Source organism: Haliotis asinina, chromosome 6, assembly GCF_037392515.1.
Source record: "Haliotis asinina isolate JCU_RB_2024 chromosome 6, JCU_Hal_asi_v2, whole genome shotgun sequence".
Classification (NCBI taxonomy): domain Eukaryota; kingdom Metazoa; phylum Mollusca; class Gastropoda; order Lepetellida; family Haliotidae; genus Haliotis; species Haliotis asinina.
The window spans coordinates 47,394,155-47,411,378 of NC_090285.1; positions in this window are offsets into that span (position 1 = coordinate 47,394,155).

Genomic DNA, 17,224 nt, shown 5'->3' on the forward strand with positions numbered 1-17,224 from the left:
ACAAGACGATATGGTTTGTGAGCGAAAAGTTTTGGATGAAATATGAATCTGACACCCGATCAGGTTTCAACAAAACAAAACTAAAAACGATTTTCAAATTTCGCTAATGTAATGAATTTGTTCTTGAAAAATTACTTACGTTCAGCGGACCAATGAGATTGCTCGAGAGGTTGCGAGTGCGGGATAACGTCGATGTCTGCACGACAATCCAATATTGTCGTGAGCTGTTGCTCCTTTACTCTTTTAACATATATGACGTGAGAGTATATCTATCGTCTATGTTTAACCTACAGGGCGATCTCGGATTCCTGTGGTCAATACATATTTATTGAATATTTTAGACTTGTCAGTGTTATATCTTGCTGGTTCACAGAGGATTTCTTATACCTTTTGTCACAGCAAATTATTAACCGTGACACTGCTGACAACTATGGTTACACAAAATTGTGTTAAGAAATGAATTTTAATTTTAGAGTTTAAACAAATCGAATTTCTATATTTTATGTCGGGATTTAGGCAGCATGTCGTTAACTGAGACGCCAACAGACTGTCTCTGTTAGGAGTGTGATTCACAATTTGTCTGACTGAATGGTTACTCCTGTATTATATTTTAACGGGCGACATTTATATGTGTAATATGTCAGTTTTATTTTTTAATTATTTAAATATTTATTTTAAATATATTTTATAACCGTTTCGGTTCTTCAGTTCCGATACGTTTATTGACAATCACATAATTATTTTCATATTTAACTTCAAGTCATCTTAATATATTTAAACTGTAATATAACCTCAAACCTCTACATACAAATCTCACACCTGACTGATTCTCAAATTCTGTAAATAAATACACCAGAGCTGTAGCAGCTTTGGTATCGGAATGGCAACAGTTTGATAAACATCTTAGACACCAAAGAACAAACACCGACTTTAAATTATATTTGCTATCGGATATACAAGTGCATAGTTTAGTCATTAAATTTGAGAATACAGACCTTGATAACTCAACCCCCCCAACCGCCACCCTACTCCGCCATCCCCAACCGCCACACTCACTCCGCCCCATCCCCACAACCGACTCGTTAATTTGCATTTGTTTGTTTACGTCACTTTAAGCAATATTGTGCAATATAACAGTATGGGACACCAGAGATGTGTTTGACACCTTGTAACCATGTGAGGATTCAAACCCGGGCCTTCTACCTGACGCTTAAACAACGTACTGCTGCAACGGCAGGTCTTGCCTTAAGACACCACACAGCTTGGTGACAAATTGATGTCAGTGAGAGGACTGAATGACCACTGTATGAATATCTGATAAGGACTAATCTCGAACTGATAGTGTTTATCAAAAAAGCTTTAATGAAATAGATAAGGATAATTTGTTCCATTTTCCGCAAAGTCTGGCATGGACATTTTGACACCGCAAACATGCGGCGAATTGAGGAAGGGCTGAACTGAATAAACAGTGTGTAGATATGACGACCGTGAGTAAAGAGTGAGGGAATGTATAAACAAATGAATGAGAAACTATGTCTACTTGTGTAAATAAATTGATTACTGAAATTTGGCATATGCTGGTAAACGTATACATGATTGCTAGAGAGGTTTGTCTACGTGTATAAATAATGGGATTATTGAAAGAGGGCATATGCACATAAATGTGTAAATGTTTGAATGAACTACTATAGCTAAGTGTGTAAATAAATGGATTGTTGAAATATGGCATATGAAGGTAAACATTTAAATGATTGATAGAGAGACTTGTCTACGAGTGCAAATGAATGGATTATTGAAATAGGACATATGTACGTAAACATGTAAATGATTGATAGAGAGACTTGTCTACGAGTGCAAATGAATGGATTATTGAAATAGGACATATGAACGTAAACATGTAAATGATTGATAGAGAGACTTGTCTACGAGTGCAAATGAATGGATTATTGAAATATGGCATATGAACGTAAACATGTAAATGATTGATAGAGAGACTTGTCTACGAGTGCAAATGAATGGATTATTGAAATATGGCATATGAACGTAAACATGTAAATGATTGATAGAGAGACTTGTCTACGAGTGCAAATGAATGGATTATTGAAATATGGCATATGTACGTAAACATGTAAATGATTGATAGAGAGACTTGTCTACGAGTGCAAATGAATGGATTATTGAAATATGGCATATGAACGTAAACATGTAAATGATTGATAGAGAGACTTGTCTACGAGTGCAAATGAATGGATTATTGAAATAGGACATATGCACGTAAATGTATAAACAATTGAACGCGAGGCTATGACTACGTGTGTAAATGGATTATTGAAGAAAGATATATGTAGGTAAACATATAAATGATTGAATGAGCGACTATGTCCCTTTAAACACAACAGATAATTGAACGAGAGAATGCTAATGTGTGTCAATAAATGAATGATTAAAGGATAGACTATCAGTTTTTGTAAAATATATGAATGACCGGATGAGACAATGTGAGAGCTAATACATGAGTAGTTATATGGTTCATTGTGTCAATGTATCTTAACAAATGAATACTGGTAGTTGAATGAGATTTCATTTTAGCATGAGTGAATAAGTCCTTGAATGAGAGACAAATGAATGTGAGGGTAGATGAATTAGTACTTCAATAAGAGACAATGTTAGCGGGAGCTAATCAGTACTGAATGAGAAACAATGTTGGCGAGAGTGCGTTAAGGTTTTTAATAAGAAAAGGTTAGCACGAGTGAGTTAATACTTGAATGAGAGACAATGTTAGCGCGACTAAGTATTTGGATGAAAGAAAATGAAATGTTAGCGAGAGTTCACAGTCTAAGTAAACATAGTCTCAGAGTTATTCGTTACACTGGTTGTAACGTGCGACCTGTGCATCACCCGGAAGCGATCGTACGCTAAATAGCATTCGGAATCGTTCGGGTACGAACCTTTTCGAGATAAAAAGTTCAAAAGGTATTTGGTAAGCTGTGTTATGATTGGTCAATCTCAAAGGTTACCTGTTGCGACCTCGCATAAGGTTTTGTAGACTCAGCAGTGGAGTGTAACGAAAAGTACTGAGGCTAAGTTTACTTTAACTGCGAGAGGGCATTAAGTTTTAAAGAAGAAACTATGAGAGTGAGTGAATAAATACTTAAATGTGAGACCATATAGTAGAGAGAATACATATGGTCGCACAACTGAAGTGAGGGAGGGCTTAATGTTCTAAGCGATCGCCTGTCACTCAGATCCGAGTTCGATTCCCCAAATAGTACAATGTGATTTGCCATTTTGTAACGGTTCATCAAAATCGTTCTTACTTTCCCTTTTAACACTGAAGTGATTGACTGGATTCAGAAAAAAAACCCCAAAATAGTGGACTTTGCTTACGAAAGGTTTGGACTGAAACTAGGCAAGGCCCTGAGCTCCTGCTGAGATTGTGGTAGTGTTGCTTAAAGCGACCTCTACTCCCACTTTCAGAGACACAGCTGCATGTGCTGAAGCAATGAGTAATACAACCTCAGCCTCGAACACGACAAACTGGCCATTGTACATCATACGCTCATTTGTTGTTCACAAGTATAAATGAACAGTTTTAGTGTCCAAAGACTCAGCTTCCAATACAAATATACCAATACAGACAGTAGCGGCTCACAACACAAGCGAACACTCGGGTGGCAGGTACAAGACAGTTTATTACCGGAACCGTAGTTACACGCATGCGCGGTCAAACGGAGACAACACGCATAGTTCGCATTCGTATTCACATACACAACAGTGACGTGGAAAGGTCTTGTATATGTAAAGGAATTTGCACGAATTAACCAGTCCTTTAATCAAACACATCAAGATAACACAAACTAATGTATTTTTCTGACAGTTTACGTACCCACCTACATGAACAAGTTAGCTACCAGCACCGGTATATGTGTGCGTGCTTAATTTACGGCCACGCTTGTGTGTTCCTGACATTTTGTATTGTGTATATTAATGTGGCAGGCAACAATACTCGCCTACATCTAAGTGTAGGTAATGGAGAACACTTAGGCAGAACAGGCAGTCATGCATTAGGTATGTTTTATGAGGGCTGAGTGGAGTACCCGTCCTTCCACACTAAGTAGGGGCAAATAATTGATACCATCTTTAAATTTGTGACTGTGTGCATCGTTGTGTGTATGAGTGTCCGTTTATGTTCAGTCATTGGTCTTAGTGAGTGAGTGAGTTTAGTTTTACGCCGCACTCAGCAATATTCCAGCTATATGGCGGTGGTCTGTAAATAATCGAGTCTGGACCAGACAATCCAGTGATCAACAACATTAGCATCGATCTGCGCAATTGGGAACCGATGACATGTGTCAACCAAATCAGCGAGTCTGACCACCCGAACCCGTTAGTCGCCCCTTACGACAAGCATAGTCGCTTTTATTGCAAGCATGGGTTGCTGAAGGCCTATTCTACCCCGAGACCTTCACGGGTCTCATGGCAAGCATGGGTTGCTGAAGGCCTATTCTACCCCGAGACCTTCACGGGTCTCATGGCAAGCATGGGTTGCTGAAGGCCTACTCTACCGCGAGACCTTCACGGGTCTCATGGCAAGCATGGGTTGCTGAAGGTCTATTCTACCTCTAGACCTTCACGGGTCTCATGGCAAGCATGGGTTGCTGAAGGCCTATTCTACCCCGAGACCTTCACGGGTCTCATGGCAAGCATGGGTTGCTGAAGGCCTATTCTACCCCGAGACCTTCACGGGTCTCATGGCAAGCATGGGTTGCTGAAGGCCTATTCTACTCCGAGACCTTCACGGGTCTCATGGCAAGCATGGGTTGCTGAAGGCCTATTCTACCCCGAGACCTTCACGGGTCTCATGGCAAGCATGGGTTGCTGAAGGCCTATTCTACCCCGAGACCTTCACGGGTCTCATGGCAAGCATGGGTTGCTGAAGGCCTATTCTACCTCTAGACCTTCACGGGTCTCATGGCAAGCATGGGTTGCTGAAGGCCTATTCTACCCCGAGACCTTCACGGGTCTCATGGCAAGCATGGGTTGCTGAAGGCCTATTCTACCGCGAGACCTTCACGGGTCTCATGGCAAGCATGGGTTGCTGAAGGCCTATTCTACTCCGAGACCTGTTTAGCTGTCTGATACGGACTTGATGTTATATCAGTCACACTGTACGTTACCAAAATACACTTAAGCACAAAGAACACAAAACAGATGTAACCAGTGAGCCAGGTAAATTATGAGTCATCGTACGACCTCTGTAGAAAGAAACAATCTGTGACACCTTAGTTAACGACATGCTGCCTAAACCTCGACATAAAATATAGAAATAAGATTCGATTAATCTTTAGAATTAAGATTAGTTTGTAAATACCATTTTATCATGAAGCAAGGAATTGGAATTCAGTGTAACAATAGTTGTTTGTAGAGTGAAAAATTCGGATCTGCTGAAATGTAGGCCGTTGTCTGAATTGGTTAACGAGACTCATGTTTCGGTTTGTCAAAATCCTTCTCACTTTCCCTTTCAACGCCAAAGTGGATAAAATGAAACAAATATGCGGACCTCGCTTTCGAAACGTTTGGACTGAAAACTAAGCAAGGCCATGGACTCCTGATTAACTTTACCAGTCCGGACCCTCTTAGCTGCTGTAATCTATTCCAGTCTAAATAAGGAGACGAAGAGTGTGGATCACCCGGACCCTTTTAGTTCCAGTAATCTATTCCAGTCTAAATAAGGAGACGAAGAGTGTGGATCTCCAGGACCCTCTTAGCTCCAGTAATCTATTCCAGCCTAAATAAGGAGGCGAAGAGGGTGGATCTCCCGGACCCTCTTAGCTGCAATAATCCATTTCAGTCTAAATAAGGAGACGGAGAGGGTGGATTTCCCGGACCCTCTTAGCTCCAGTAATCTATTCCAGTCTAAATAAGGAGACGGAGAGGGTGGATCACCCGGACCCTCTTAGCTGCAATAATCTATTCCAGTCTAAATAAGGAGACGAAGAGTGTGGATCTCCTGGACCCTCATAGTTGCAGTAATCAATTCCAGTCTAAATAAGGAAACGAAGAGTGTGGATCTCCCGGACCCTCTTAGCTCCAATAATCTATTCCAGTCTAAATAAGGAGACGAACAGTGTGGATCTCCCGGACCCTCTTAGCTGCAATAATCTATTTCAGTCTAAATAAGGAGACGAAGAGTGTGGATCACCCGGACCCTCTTAGCTCCAGTAATCTATTCCAGTCTAAATAAGGAGACGGAGAGGGTGGATCTCCAGGACCCTTTTAGCTGCAATAATCTGTTCCAGTCTAAATAAGGAGACGAAGAGTGTGAATCTCCCGGACCCTCTTAGCTGCAATAATCAATTCCAGTCTAAATAAGGAGACGAAGAGTGTGGATCACCCGGACCCTCTTAGCTCCAATAATCTATTCCAGTGTAAATAAGGAGACGAAGAGTGTGGATCTCCCGGACCCTCTTAGCTGCAATAATCTATTCCAGTCTAAATAAGGAGACGAAGAGTGTGGATCACCCGGACCCTCTTAGCTGCAATAATCTATTCCAGTCTAAATAGGGAGACGAAGAGAGTGGATCACCCGGACTCTCTTAGCTACAATAATCTATTCCAGTCTAAATAAGGAGACGAAGAGAGTGGATCACACGGACCCTCTTAGCTACAATAATCTATTCCAGTCGAAATAAGGAGACGAAGAGAGTGGATCACACGGACCCTCTTAGCTACAATAATCTATTCCAGTCTAAATAAGGAGACGAAGAGAGTGGATCACACGGACCCTCTTAGCTACAATAATCTATTCCAGTCGAAATAAGGAGACGAAGAGAGTGGATCACACGGACCCTCTTAGCTGCAATAATCTATTCCAGTCTAAATAAGGAGACGAAGAGAGTGGATCACACGGACCCTCTTAGCTGCAATAATCTATTCCAGTCTAAATAAGGAGACGAAGAGAGTGGATCACACGGACCCTCTTAGCTGCAATAATCTATTCCAGTCGAAATAAGGAGACGAAGAGAGTGGATCACCCGGACCCTCTTAGCTACAATAATCTATTCCAGTCGAAATAAGGAGACGAAGAGAGTGGATCACCCGGACCCTCTTAGCTGCAATAATCTATTCCAGTCTAAATAAGGAGACGAAGAGAGTGGATCACCCGGACCCTCTTAGCTGCAATAATCTATTCCAGTCGAAATAAGGAGACGAAGAGAGTGGATCACCCGGACCCTCTTAGCTGCAATAATCTATTCCAGTCGAAATAAGGAGACGAAGAGAGTGGATCACCCGGACCCTCTTAGCTGCAATAATCTATTCCAGTCTAAATAAGGAGACGAAGAGAGTGGATCACACGGACTCTCTTAGCTGCAATAATCTATTCCAGTCTAAATAAGGAGACGAAGAGAGTGGATCACACGGACTCTCTTAGCTGCAATAATCTATTCCAGTCTAAATAAGGAGACGAAGAGAGTGGATCACCCGGACTCTCTTAGCTACAATAATCTATTCCAGTCTAAATAAGGAGACGAAGAGAGTGGATCACCCGGACTCTCTTAGCTACAATAATCTATTCCAGTCTAAATAAGGAGACGAAGAGAGTGGATCACCCGGACTCTCTTAGCTACAATAATCTATTCCAGTCTAAATAAGGAGACGAAGAGAGTGGATCACCCGGACTCTCTTAGCTACAATAATCTATTCCAGTCTAAATAAGGAGACGAAGAGAGTGGATCACCCGGACTCTCTTAGCTACAATAATCTATTCCAGTCTAAATAAGGAGACGAAGAGAGTGGATCACCCGGACTCTCTTAGCTACAATAATCTATTCCAGTCTAAATAAGGAGACGAAGAGAGTGGATCACCCGGACTCTCTTAGCTACAATAATCTATTCCAGTCTAAATAAGGAGACGAAGAGAGTGGATCACCCGGACTCTCTTAGCTATAATAATCTATTCCAGTCTAAATAAGGAGACGAAGAGAGTGGATCACACGGACCCTCTTAGCTACAATAATCTATTCCAGTCTAAATAAGGAGACGAAGAGAGTGGATCACCCGGACTCTCTTAGCTATAATAATCTATTCCAGTCTAAATAAGGAGACGAAGAGAGTGGATCACACGGACTCTCTTAGCTATAATAATCTATTCCAGTCTAAATAAGGAGACGAAGAGAGTGGATCACCCGGACTCTCTTAGCTACAATAATCTATTCCAGTCTAAATAAGGAGACGAAGAGAGTGGATCACCCGGACTCTCTTAGCTACAATAATCTATTCCAGTCTAAATAAGGAGACGAAGAGAGTGGATCACCCGGACTCTCTTAGCTACAATAATCTATTCCAGTCTAAATAAGGAGACGAAGAGAGTGGATCACCCGGACTCTCTTAGCTACAATAATCTATTCCAGTCTAAATAAGGAGACGAAGAGAGTGGATCACCCGGACTCTCTTAGCTACAATAATCTATTCCAGTCTAAATAAGGAGACGAAGAGAGTGGATCACACGGACCCTCTTAGCTACAGTTATTTATTTTAATCTAAAGAAGAAGAAGATGAAGAAGAAGTATGAAGAGTCAGCAAGATCCGAGCCCTCCTAGCTGTACTAATTAATGTTAATCTAAATCTAAGAATAAGACAGCTGAAAAGAGGCCTTCCGGAAAGGAAAGTACATGTTCTATGAAATAAGACTGGAGTGCTGGGTATCAATTTCAAATACCCCAGAATGCTGATGCTATTTCAAGGAGCGCCGTTGCCTGTACCTACAGCTCCATTCATCAGGTATGGGTTTCACACAGGGTGTTTTGCACAACAGTGCCGCCAGCGATATATCGAGGAAAGTCATTGTGTTTTATGATGTGTTATTGGACGTTTTGTAATACATAAGGCAGGGGAAAATCCAACCAGGGCGTAGTTAAGTTTTCATAAATTTATGTTTTAACTATGATATTTTATAATGGTTAAAACCAACTTAGAGTTTCAAAAATATTATTCGTTTTTCGACTTTGCCACGTTTTTGACGCACAGTGCGATCGGTGTTGAAGGGGGTTTAGGCCCACGCTAACTGGCACTCCATGCCAGTTTGGTTCAGGTATAACCCCTCTTTTATATTTGTAAACTCACATATTCCTTTAAATAATTTTGTACATGGATTGGTCAACAAGTGTATTCCCACCGGAGGATCTCACCCATACATCCAGTTATCCATCCTGACGTTTCTCTAATATTAATGTACATGTATGTGTTGTGTCTTAATGGTTTTCAAAGCGATTTGTCGGATCCAAAACGTTGAAAGCAATTGCCTAACGGAAGAACTTCGATGTTAAGGGTTACAGTAATCAACTTTATCTTCGTCTTAATGTTCTGATGTGAATCAATCAAGTTGTTAATAACGACAATAAAGACACTTAGATACTGACAGGCACATTGAAAGTAGGTACCAATTAATTGCAACTTCTGTCCCTGTGAGGAGCAGCATGGTAGCCGAATGGTTGAAGCCTCCGTTCGTCACGCTGAAGACCCTGGTTCGATTCCCAGTTGTGTACAACGTGTGAAGCCCATTTCTGGTGTCCCCTGTCGTGATATTGCTCGAAAGTTGCTAAACCCAGCGTAAAGCCATATTGATTCACTAACAAACTCACTCACTGACTCTTTCCCTGTGAGTGTCCATCTGTATTTATAGCCGAAATGAGCAAATCATAGTGCTGACGTATATATCAAAATATATTAAATATTCGCATGTGTGATTCGAAATCGTAAGTGTTGTTGGGTTGGGCCGTCAGATTATCTTTAGTTTTCAATCGCCGTTTACCTGAATAAAGCCTTTAAAGAACTGGCAATTACTTGGATACAGATAAGTATACAGGTGTGAAAAGCTTGTGCACTGATACCGGTGAGCTTTCTAGTCCAGGTGAGATACTGTGTATGTACTGATGTGAGTACATTGACCCGGCCTGCTTAAACCCCCAAGGACCGAACTGCCACAACGATGACGTTGCGTAGTGATTCTTGACTATCGTAACTCTAAGCGTGATCGAGTGTCGTGCTGGTAAGCCAATGCTACAGTAGAATGATGAGAATAGCCACTGAACGAACAGGCACAGTGCGGCCATATCCAAACATGGAAACGAAACTATTCACCTTTAATGTTTGCCGAAAACGACTTTTAAAAATGAAACAGATATGGTATAGTGATACATTTCATATAGGTAACGTAGTTCCGTTTTTGACGTTACGCTTGAAATGTTTCGAAAAATGTACCCCTTTTTCATTTTTAATTCTTGTTAAAAAATAAAATTCATTTTTCTATCCAGTCCAATTTTGTGTATGCAATACCATTTGGTGCCAGACTGTCAATAGACGTGGAAGTTGAGGAGAGGGGTGGGGTGGGGGAAGACTAAGTGCAAGGGAGGAATAGAGTAAAACAGTCAGCATTTAATTTAAATTTATGTGATAAACACGGGATATATCACGTAAAAATTAGTATAGTAACAGGTGGAATATTTACGAATATGAAATACGACATATATTGCCTATGTTTTATCGTATAAGTAACACAATTTAGTAATTTCAGCGTATGGACGGAGAGCGGAAAGGTTCGACCCCGTCTTATCAAAACGCATCAAAAAGTGGTGATACCCTTGACAGGTGCTCAGTAGACCGGAGTGGAACAAGGAGTGGTCGGGTTGGAATCTGAGTGGGGTTCCATGCCAAACAGCCGCATAGTATCTCAGGTGGCAGGTCTGTAACACTGGGATAAGCCTGGACTTGTGCAAGACGCCACACCCACATGTGCACGCACGTGGCCGTGTATGTGCAATAATCCTGCACGCGACGTTAATCTCCATTTCATTTCACCTGTCAGGTTCCTAAGTAATGCTTCAGTACTGCTTATCACAGACTTGGGGATTTCTATGATATCTCAAGTGAACACAGGAATCTAGTTTGGACTAGAAATACTCTGTCTCCCTTCACGACGGGCACTTTCTTTACGCAAACAGGTGTAATGATAAGCCAGACGTGTACCAACCAGATATAGCATCTTATCGTGTCGATACTCATGCTATCTACCACTGGATTGTCTAATCCAGACCGCCGGAAATAATTTATGGAATATTGGTGATTGCGGCTTTAAACAACAAACAAACTTAGTGGACGAGTTTCATTTTTAATTAGTATACTAAGCATTCATTTTAACCACCTGATATCCATTCGTGGGACTCTGACCGTGGCATGCCTTATTAATTGGATTTCACTGACTGACCTTCACCGTTTCAATTTGTAAGGTTAACGAAGTAATCTATGAATATTTTCAGTACAATCAAACAGTAAATATCCAGCAATGGGGGGTTGATTATTTTTATTGATGGTGTTGATTAACTGTGCATGTTCAGCGAGTGAGGATACTGAGTGAGTTAGTTCAGTAAGTGAGGGTGTTGACTTAGAAAGATGTCGACTGATTAAGGCTGTTACTTGAAGACGTTAGTGAGGTTGTCGAGTAAGTGAGGTTGTTGAGTGAGTGAGAGTGTTGACTAAGAAACTGTGTCGACTGAGTAAGGGTGTTCATTGAGGGTGTTTACTGAGTGGGGTTGTTGAGTGAGTGAAGGTGTTGACTAAGTGAGGTTGTTGAGTGAGTTAAGGTGTTCACTGAGGCGTTGAACTGGTTCTCGGCATGAAGACACCAGTATCAAAAACTCTGAAAACTCACCCGAAATCCTTCCGAAGATGAGGACTCTTCCTCGTCCTCCATGTCCAATCTCGTGTACCTGTGTCTAGTCCGTGCCTCATTGACCAGGATGAGACAAACTATTCCGAAAAGCACACATTTATAATAGTTTGTCATTGTTTCACGAAAAACAATCGCATGCACTATATCTGGTCGTCGATCACGTCAGAGGTGCATAACTTATTCCAACGAAATTCAACATCATGGCAGGAGTTTGTGGAGGAGAGTCACGTCCACGATCCTGGACACACTGAAACTTCGGCATATATGCTGACGTTTGTATAGGTGTTGGTTAGGATAGCGAACAGTTAACGCCAGGGACTTTCTACGGTTGTTTAGTAATTTATCACTACCGGGCAGACTTCAACAGGCTGTACCATACAAAGCGCTAGCGTTAACCCCTCCTAGATCCAGTCTGATAACTAAGCTCTTTCTTTGCAACTGAAACCTTATCGCTGCTTAACAAAACATAGAGAATTAATCACGACAAGTGAATTAAATGCGAGTAATTCACATATGGAAACGGATCACATGCTACTTACATGGTTTCTGTGTATTGCTCAATGTTTATGGTCGGTCTCTACGTCTGTTTTTTTGTTTTTGTTTTTGTTTTTGTTTTTAATTTTGTATATATGATATATTTTTTAATGACTAGCTTATGGCAACATATACGAGAAAAGTAATTTAGATATATAACTTGATATTGATTTTGTGTCTCAGTTTGAAGTCTTGAATATATTTATTATGATCTGACTTTTCATGGATTCGTTGAGTTAATATTTCATATCGAAACATTTATCATAACAGTACAATATATTGACAGCTATCAGCATGCCGCGAAAATTCTGGTTAATGAAATAGTTGTATGTGCAATTTATCTGAAAACAAAATGATTTTAGAATTTACGGACATTTCATTACGAGGTTGTGTTGTTTGGAGCAGCCGTAGTACCTGTCCGGCAATACGCTTCATTATTGGCGTGGACGAATGAATATCCGGGGTAGAATAGGCCTTCAGCAACCCATGCTTGCAATAAGAGGCGACTGTGCTTGTAAGAGGCGGCTAACGGGATCGGGTGGTCAGACTCGTTGACTTGGTTGACACATGTCATAGGTTCCCATTTGCGCAGATCGATGCTCATGTTGTTGATCACTGGATTGTTTTGTCCAGACTCGATTATTTACAGACCGCCGCTATATAAGCTGGAATATTGCTGGGTGCAGCGTGAAACAAAATTCACTAACGCACTCATTATGTGTAATTATACGCTGCCCACCCCTAAAACAGTAAATAATTGAGACAATAACGCATTTCAGAGACGTATGAGTGAGTGATTATGACTTTTCTCCACTTTAGCAATAATCCAGCCATGTTCCAGAACCGGAGCACCTGAAATGAGTGCACGTATGTGGGGAATCGAACTGGTATTTCGACTTGACAATCGAAAGCCTTGACCACTGGACTTCCCAACCGCCCCTTATAAATGTGTCAACTGAGAACTCTTTGTACTGATCCGAAGTATAATTCGTATTTCGAGGATGTTTATGTTTTTCATTTTTTACCTACCGCAGGTAGTTTTTTTGATATGTAAAGAAGATAAATGATCTTAGTAAATAAATCGTTAGAATGAGTCACGCCTAATACATGCCGTCTTAAATTATTTCCAAGAAGTACTGATAAGATTCGCAGTCGAAGCACTTAATAAATCCTAACGAGAAAATCTGTTTCAAGATGAAATGATATAATTAAATAATATCCCAATTTTCATGTCGTCGTGGTAATATTATTTGTATTAATCCTAATATTTGGGGACACGTGGAAGTATTTCGGTAAGTTTATATATGCATTGTTAGGGCCACGAACGTACTACGTATCGCTGTTATCAACTCGCAACACTGCATGTTGAATATGCTAGCAACCGTGTATGATGCAGTCGCTGCACAGAGTTCGGTTTTAACGGAGTTATTTATTCACCGTGGGAGAGGGCTATAAACCGTTTGTGATGTTCTTTTTGTATTTTCGGATTATCGGTAGCTTTGACAGGTAACTCCGGAAGTAAAATGTGCATAGTCTATAGGGAAGTTGCCACACAACCCGCAGTCTCGCAACTAACGATGAGAGTGAGTGAGTGAATTTGGTTTATCTCTGTATTTAACAGTATTATCTCACGGGGTGTCAGTTTAAATCGGATGGAAAGCTCAAGTGATGTGGGTCTTAAACTGTTACTCACAGCTAGGAATAGTGCTGACGAAGTGGGGCCAGATAATCAGTACAAATTTGGCATTCAATCCCTCGATCAGAGGATTGTGGCAACACTAAGGACTGTGCATAGAACTGCACGGAGTGAGTTCAGTTTTACGCCGCTTTTAGCCATATTCCAGCAGTGTCACGACAGGGGACACCAGAAATGGGCTTCACACGGTGTACCCATCTGGGGAATGGAACCCGGATCATCAGCGTGACGAGCGAACGCTTTAACCACAAGGCTACCCCATCGCCCGCCAAAACTGAAACAATGCATGTTTGCTCGTGTTGGATGGCGATGTTCTCATTCTTTATACGGGTGTCAGAGTGGTGTTTGGGAACCAAGGTTTGCAGTATCGCAAAGACAGTTTTCTGGCTAATACCGTATGACGTTTAACGTTTTTGATCAAATGCTATTTTAAACCGTACAGTTTCTTTGATACATTGACATTAGCTACATATACTTTCACTACACTGCATAATTTGCTACTATGACTACAGTTACTATTTATCGTAAGGCACTACATTTCTTACACATAGTCATGTCACCCGAACTACAAGCTCGACCCCTGAAGTGACCTGCCTCTTCCACCCAGTGTCACTGGCCAATAGGGTTTAGTTCCTGCTCCTATTGTTCGAAAGTTTACGATAACCGATGCCAATCTTGAAACCATGGGTAATTAACCCGCTACGTAACTTGCCCTACTAAACAGTACGGCGAAATAACACGCCTACAGCGATTGTAATGCTGATGCCAACACAGGCATAAGGCCTCCGCCTAGTTACGCGTCGATCGTATCAGTAGATGATTGATTTATCGCTGATCGAAATGAACGGAGGGTTTCAATAGCCGTATCGATAATGTTCTCTACTGATTGAACTGGGAGCTCAGGGCGTTAACTAAAGCATTGCTGACAGGTGTAAAGTGTATTGGCGTAGGACCAGTGCAACTCGGTAACTTCACTACTACTACTACTACGACGACGACGACGACTACTACTACTACTACTACTACTACCACTACTAATACTACTAATACTACTACGTACGACCTGTGTAAAATCCTGGCTAGAACTGGTCTTCAGCAACCCATGCGTGTCGTAAGAGACGACAAACGGGTGGTCAGGCTCGCTGACTTTGTTGACACATGTTATCGTATCCCAGTTGCATATGTCGATATTCATGTTGTAGGACCCAGGATTGTCCGGTCCAGATCCGATTATTTACAGACCGCTGCCATGTAGCTGAAATATAGCTAAGTGGGTGTAAAACTAAACTCACTCACTCATTCACACCCTTTTGGTCCGTAGATCCCTGAAGATGCGGGTAAGAACTGGTCTGCAGTAACCCATACTCGCTGTAAGAGGCGACTAACAATCGGGCTGCTAGACTCGCTGACGTTGTTGACACATGTCATCGTATCCCTTTTGTGAAGATCAATACTGACTGTCGATCACTGGATTGTCTGGTCTTGACCTATTTTATTAACCGACGTTTATTTACAGATATTTGCAAAAATAAAATATGTCTTTTCATGTGTGGACACTAGTTCGACTCGAACACTTGATATTCAAACTCCGATCCAATTAAAAGATGTAAGCAAACGATTTTTGAATTGTCTTGACATGTGAATATTTTAAAGCCAACCCTTGACCAAGTGGATGAGAACAATGAAAACTCCAAGTGTTGTTTTTCGTGTTATCTCAGCCGTGCAATAACTGTCCATATACACAAAGGGCTAATCCACTTGTCAGAACCCCTGCACTTCAGTTGAGCCCAAGAACGCGTGACACTTTTTCTTCAACAAGGAATGGACATGTGGAAAAACAGCAACATTTGATTGCAATGATGTGACCTACGACCTTCGAAACGCGCGTTCTACCATGAGGGTGCTTGACTCAAGCATTGTACAAATTCTTTACTGATTATCTGAAGTGTTTAGGGGAGGCAAGGGGTGATTGCCCAGTGGTTCGCTCGTCAAGGGGTTGTCAGACTCGCTGACGTAGTTGACACGTCATCCTATCCCAATTACGTAGATCGATGCTCATGATGTCGGTCACTGGATTGTCTGGTCCAGACTTGATTATTTATAGACCACGGCCATATGGTTTGTATTGCCATGAGTGCGACATTTTATACAACATGCAAGATGTCACCAGCTTAATTCTGTTCCCGAGGACGTAGAGCTTGATCTCTCTTTGAGAACGAATCCTAATGCAAAACCGTGTCGAGCGCACATAAAATACGCAATGCACCGTGACTGTTGTGTGTGACCAGTCAATGCGCTGGGCCCCGTTTCACAAAGCTACCGTAAGTCTAAGATCTCGTAATCTTTCTCGTGGCACCCGTAGCTCCTGTGTTAGAGTATGAGAGGTACAACGGCTACGAGAATATCTAAGAGATCTTAGTTTTGTAAAATGGGGCCCAGAGAATTTTCATGAAACGAGAATGTGTTTTAATAATTGTATCATGATACGTTTTTAAATATGGTCATCCAGTGTACTCTTCAGTTTTTCAGGGATTTTACAAAATGCGAACACAAAATCCAGGTATTCGTTGGGTAGACGTCAGGTGTGTCAACTATTCTGTCCAAAATCGAGTCTTGACTAGACGGTCCAGATTGACAGGGATTAAGGTCCATTAGGTCGCCGCTTCCAACATGGGTGGGGGATCATTGAAGAAAATGCACATCATGCTGAGGGTTTGAATAACCAGTTCCCGTTAACATGTCGAAAGCGTATGTACAATAAGACGTAGTTAACGCTATGTGATTATGTATGTTTGTTTTTAACGCTTATGTTTAGCAACATTTCAGTCATTAAAGTTCTGGGCATCAAATCTGTTGTAATAAAACCACCTTATGCCAACTTACGCCCCTTATAAAGACCCGGGCATAATACTTAATCTAGTTGTACTGTCTTTGTGTCCTAGGTTCTAGCATACACATAACACACCACCACCTTGCGCTTTTGAAATAATGTTGTTTCATTCAAAAGCTACGCAGTACTCTTGTTTAGATGCACGGTAAGTGATAAATGGGCTGTGTATACTTCTGCATGGCAGAGCATGTAATAAAATGTCTGATGTGCAATGACAAAGCGAAACAAACAGATTCTTTATGACTGAACTGAATGTAAGTGGGTTAAGTGTCAGCAGGTTAACACTTTATACCTCACACTATATTCAATGCCATAATCAGAGGATTTTAGTGAGTTAGTTTAGTTTACGCCGTTTTTCATATTCCAGCAATTTCAC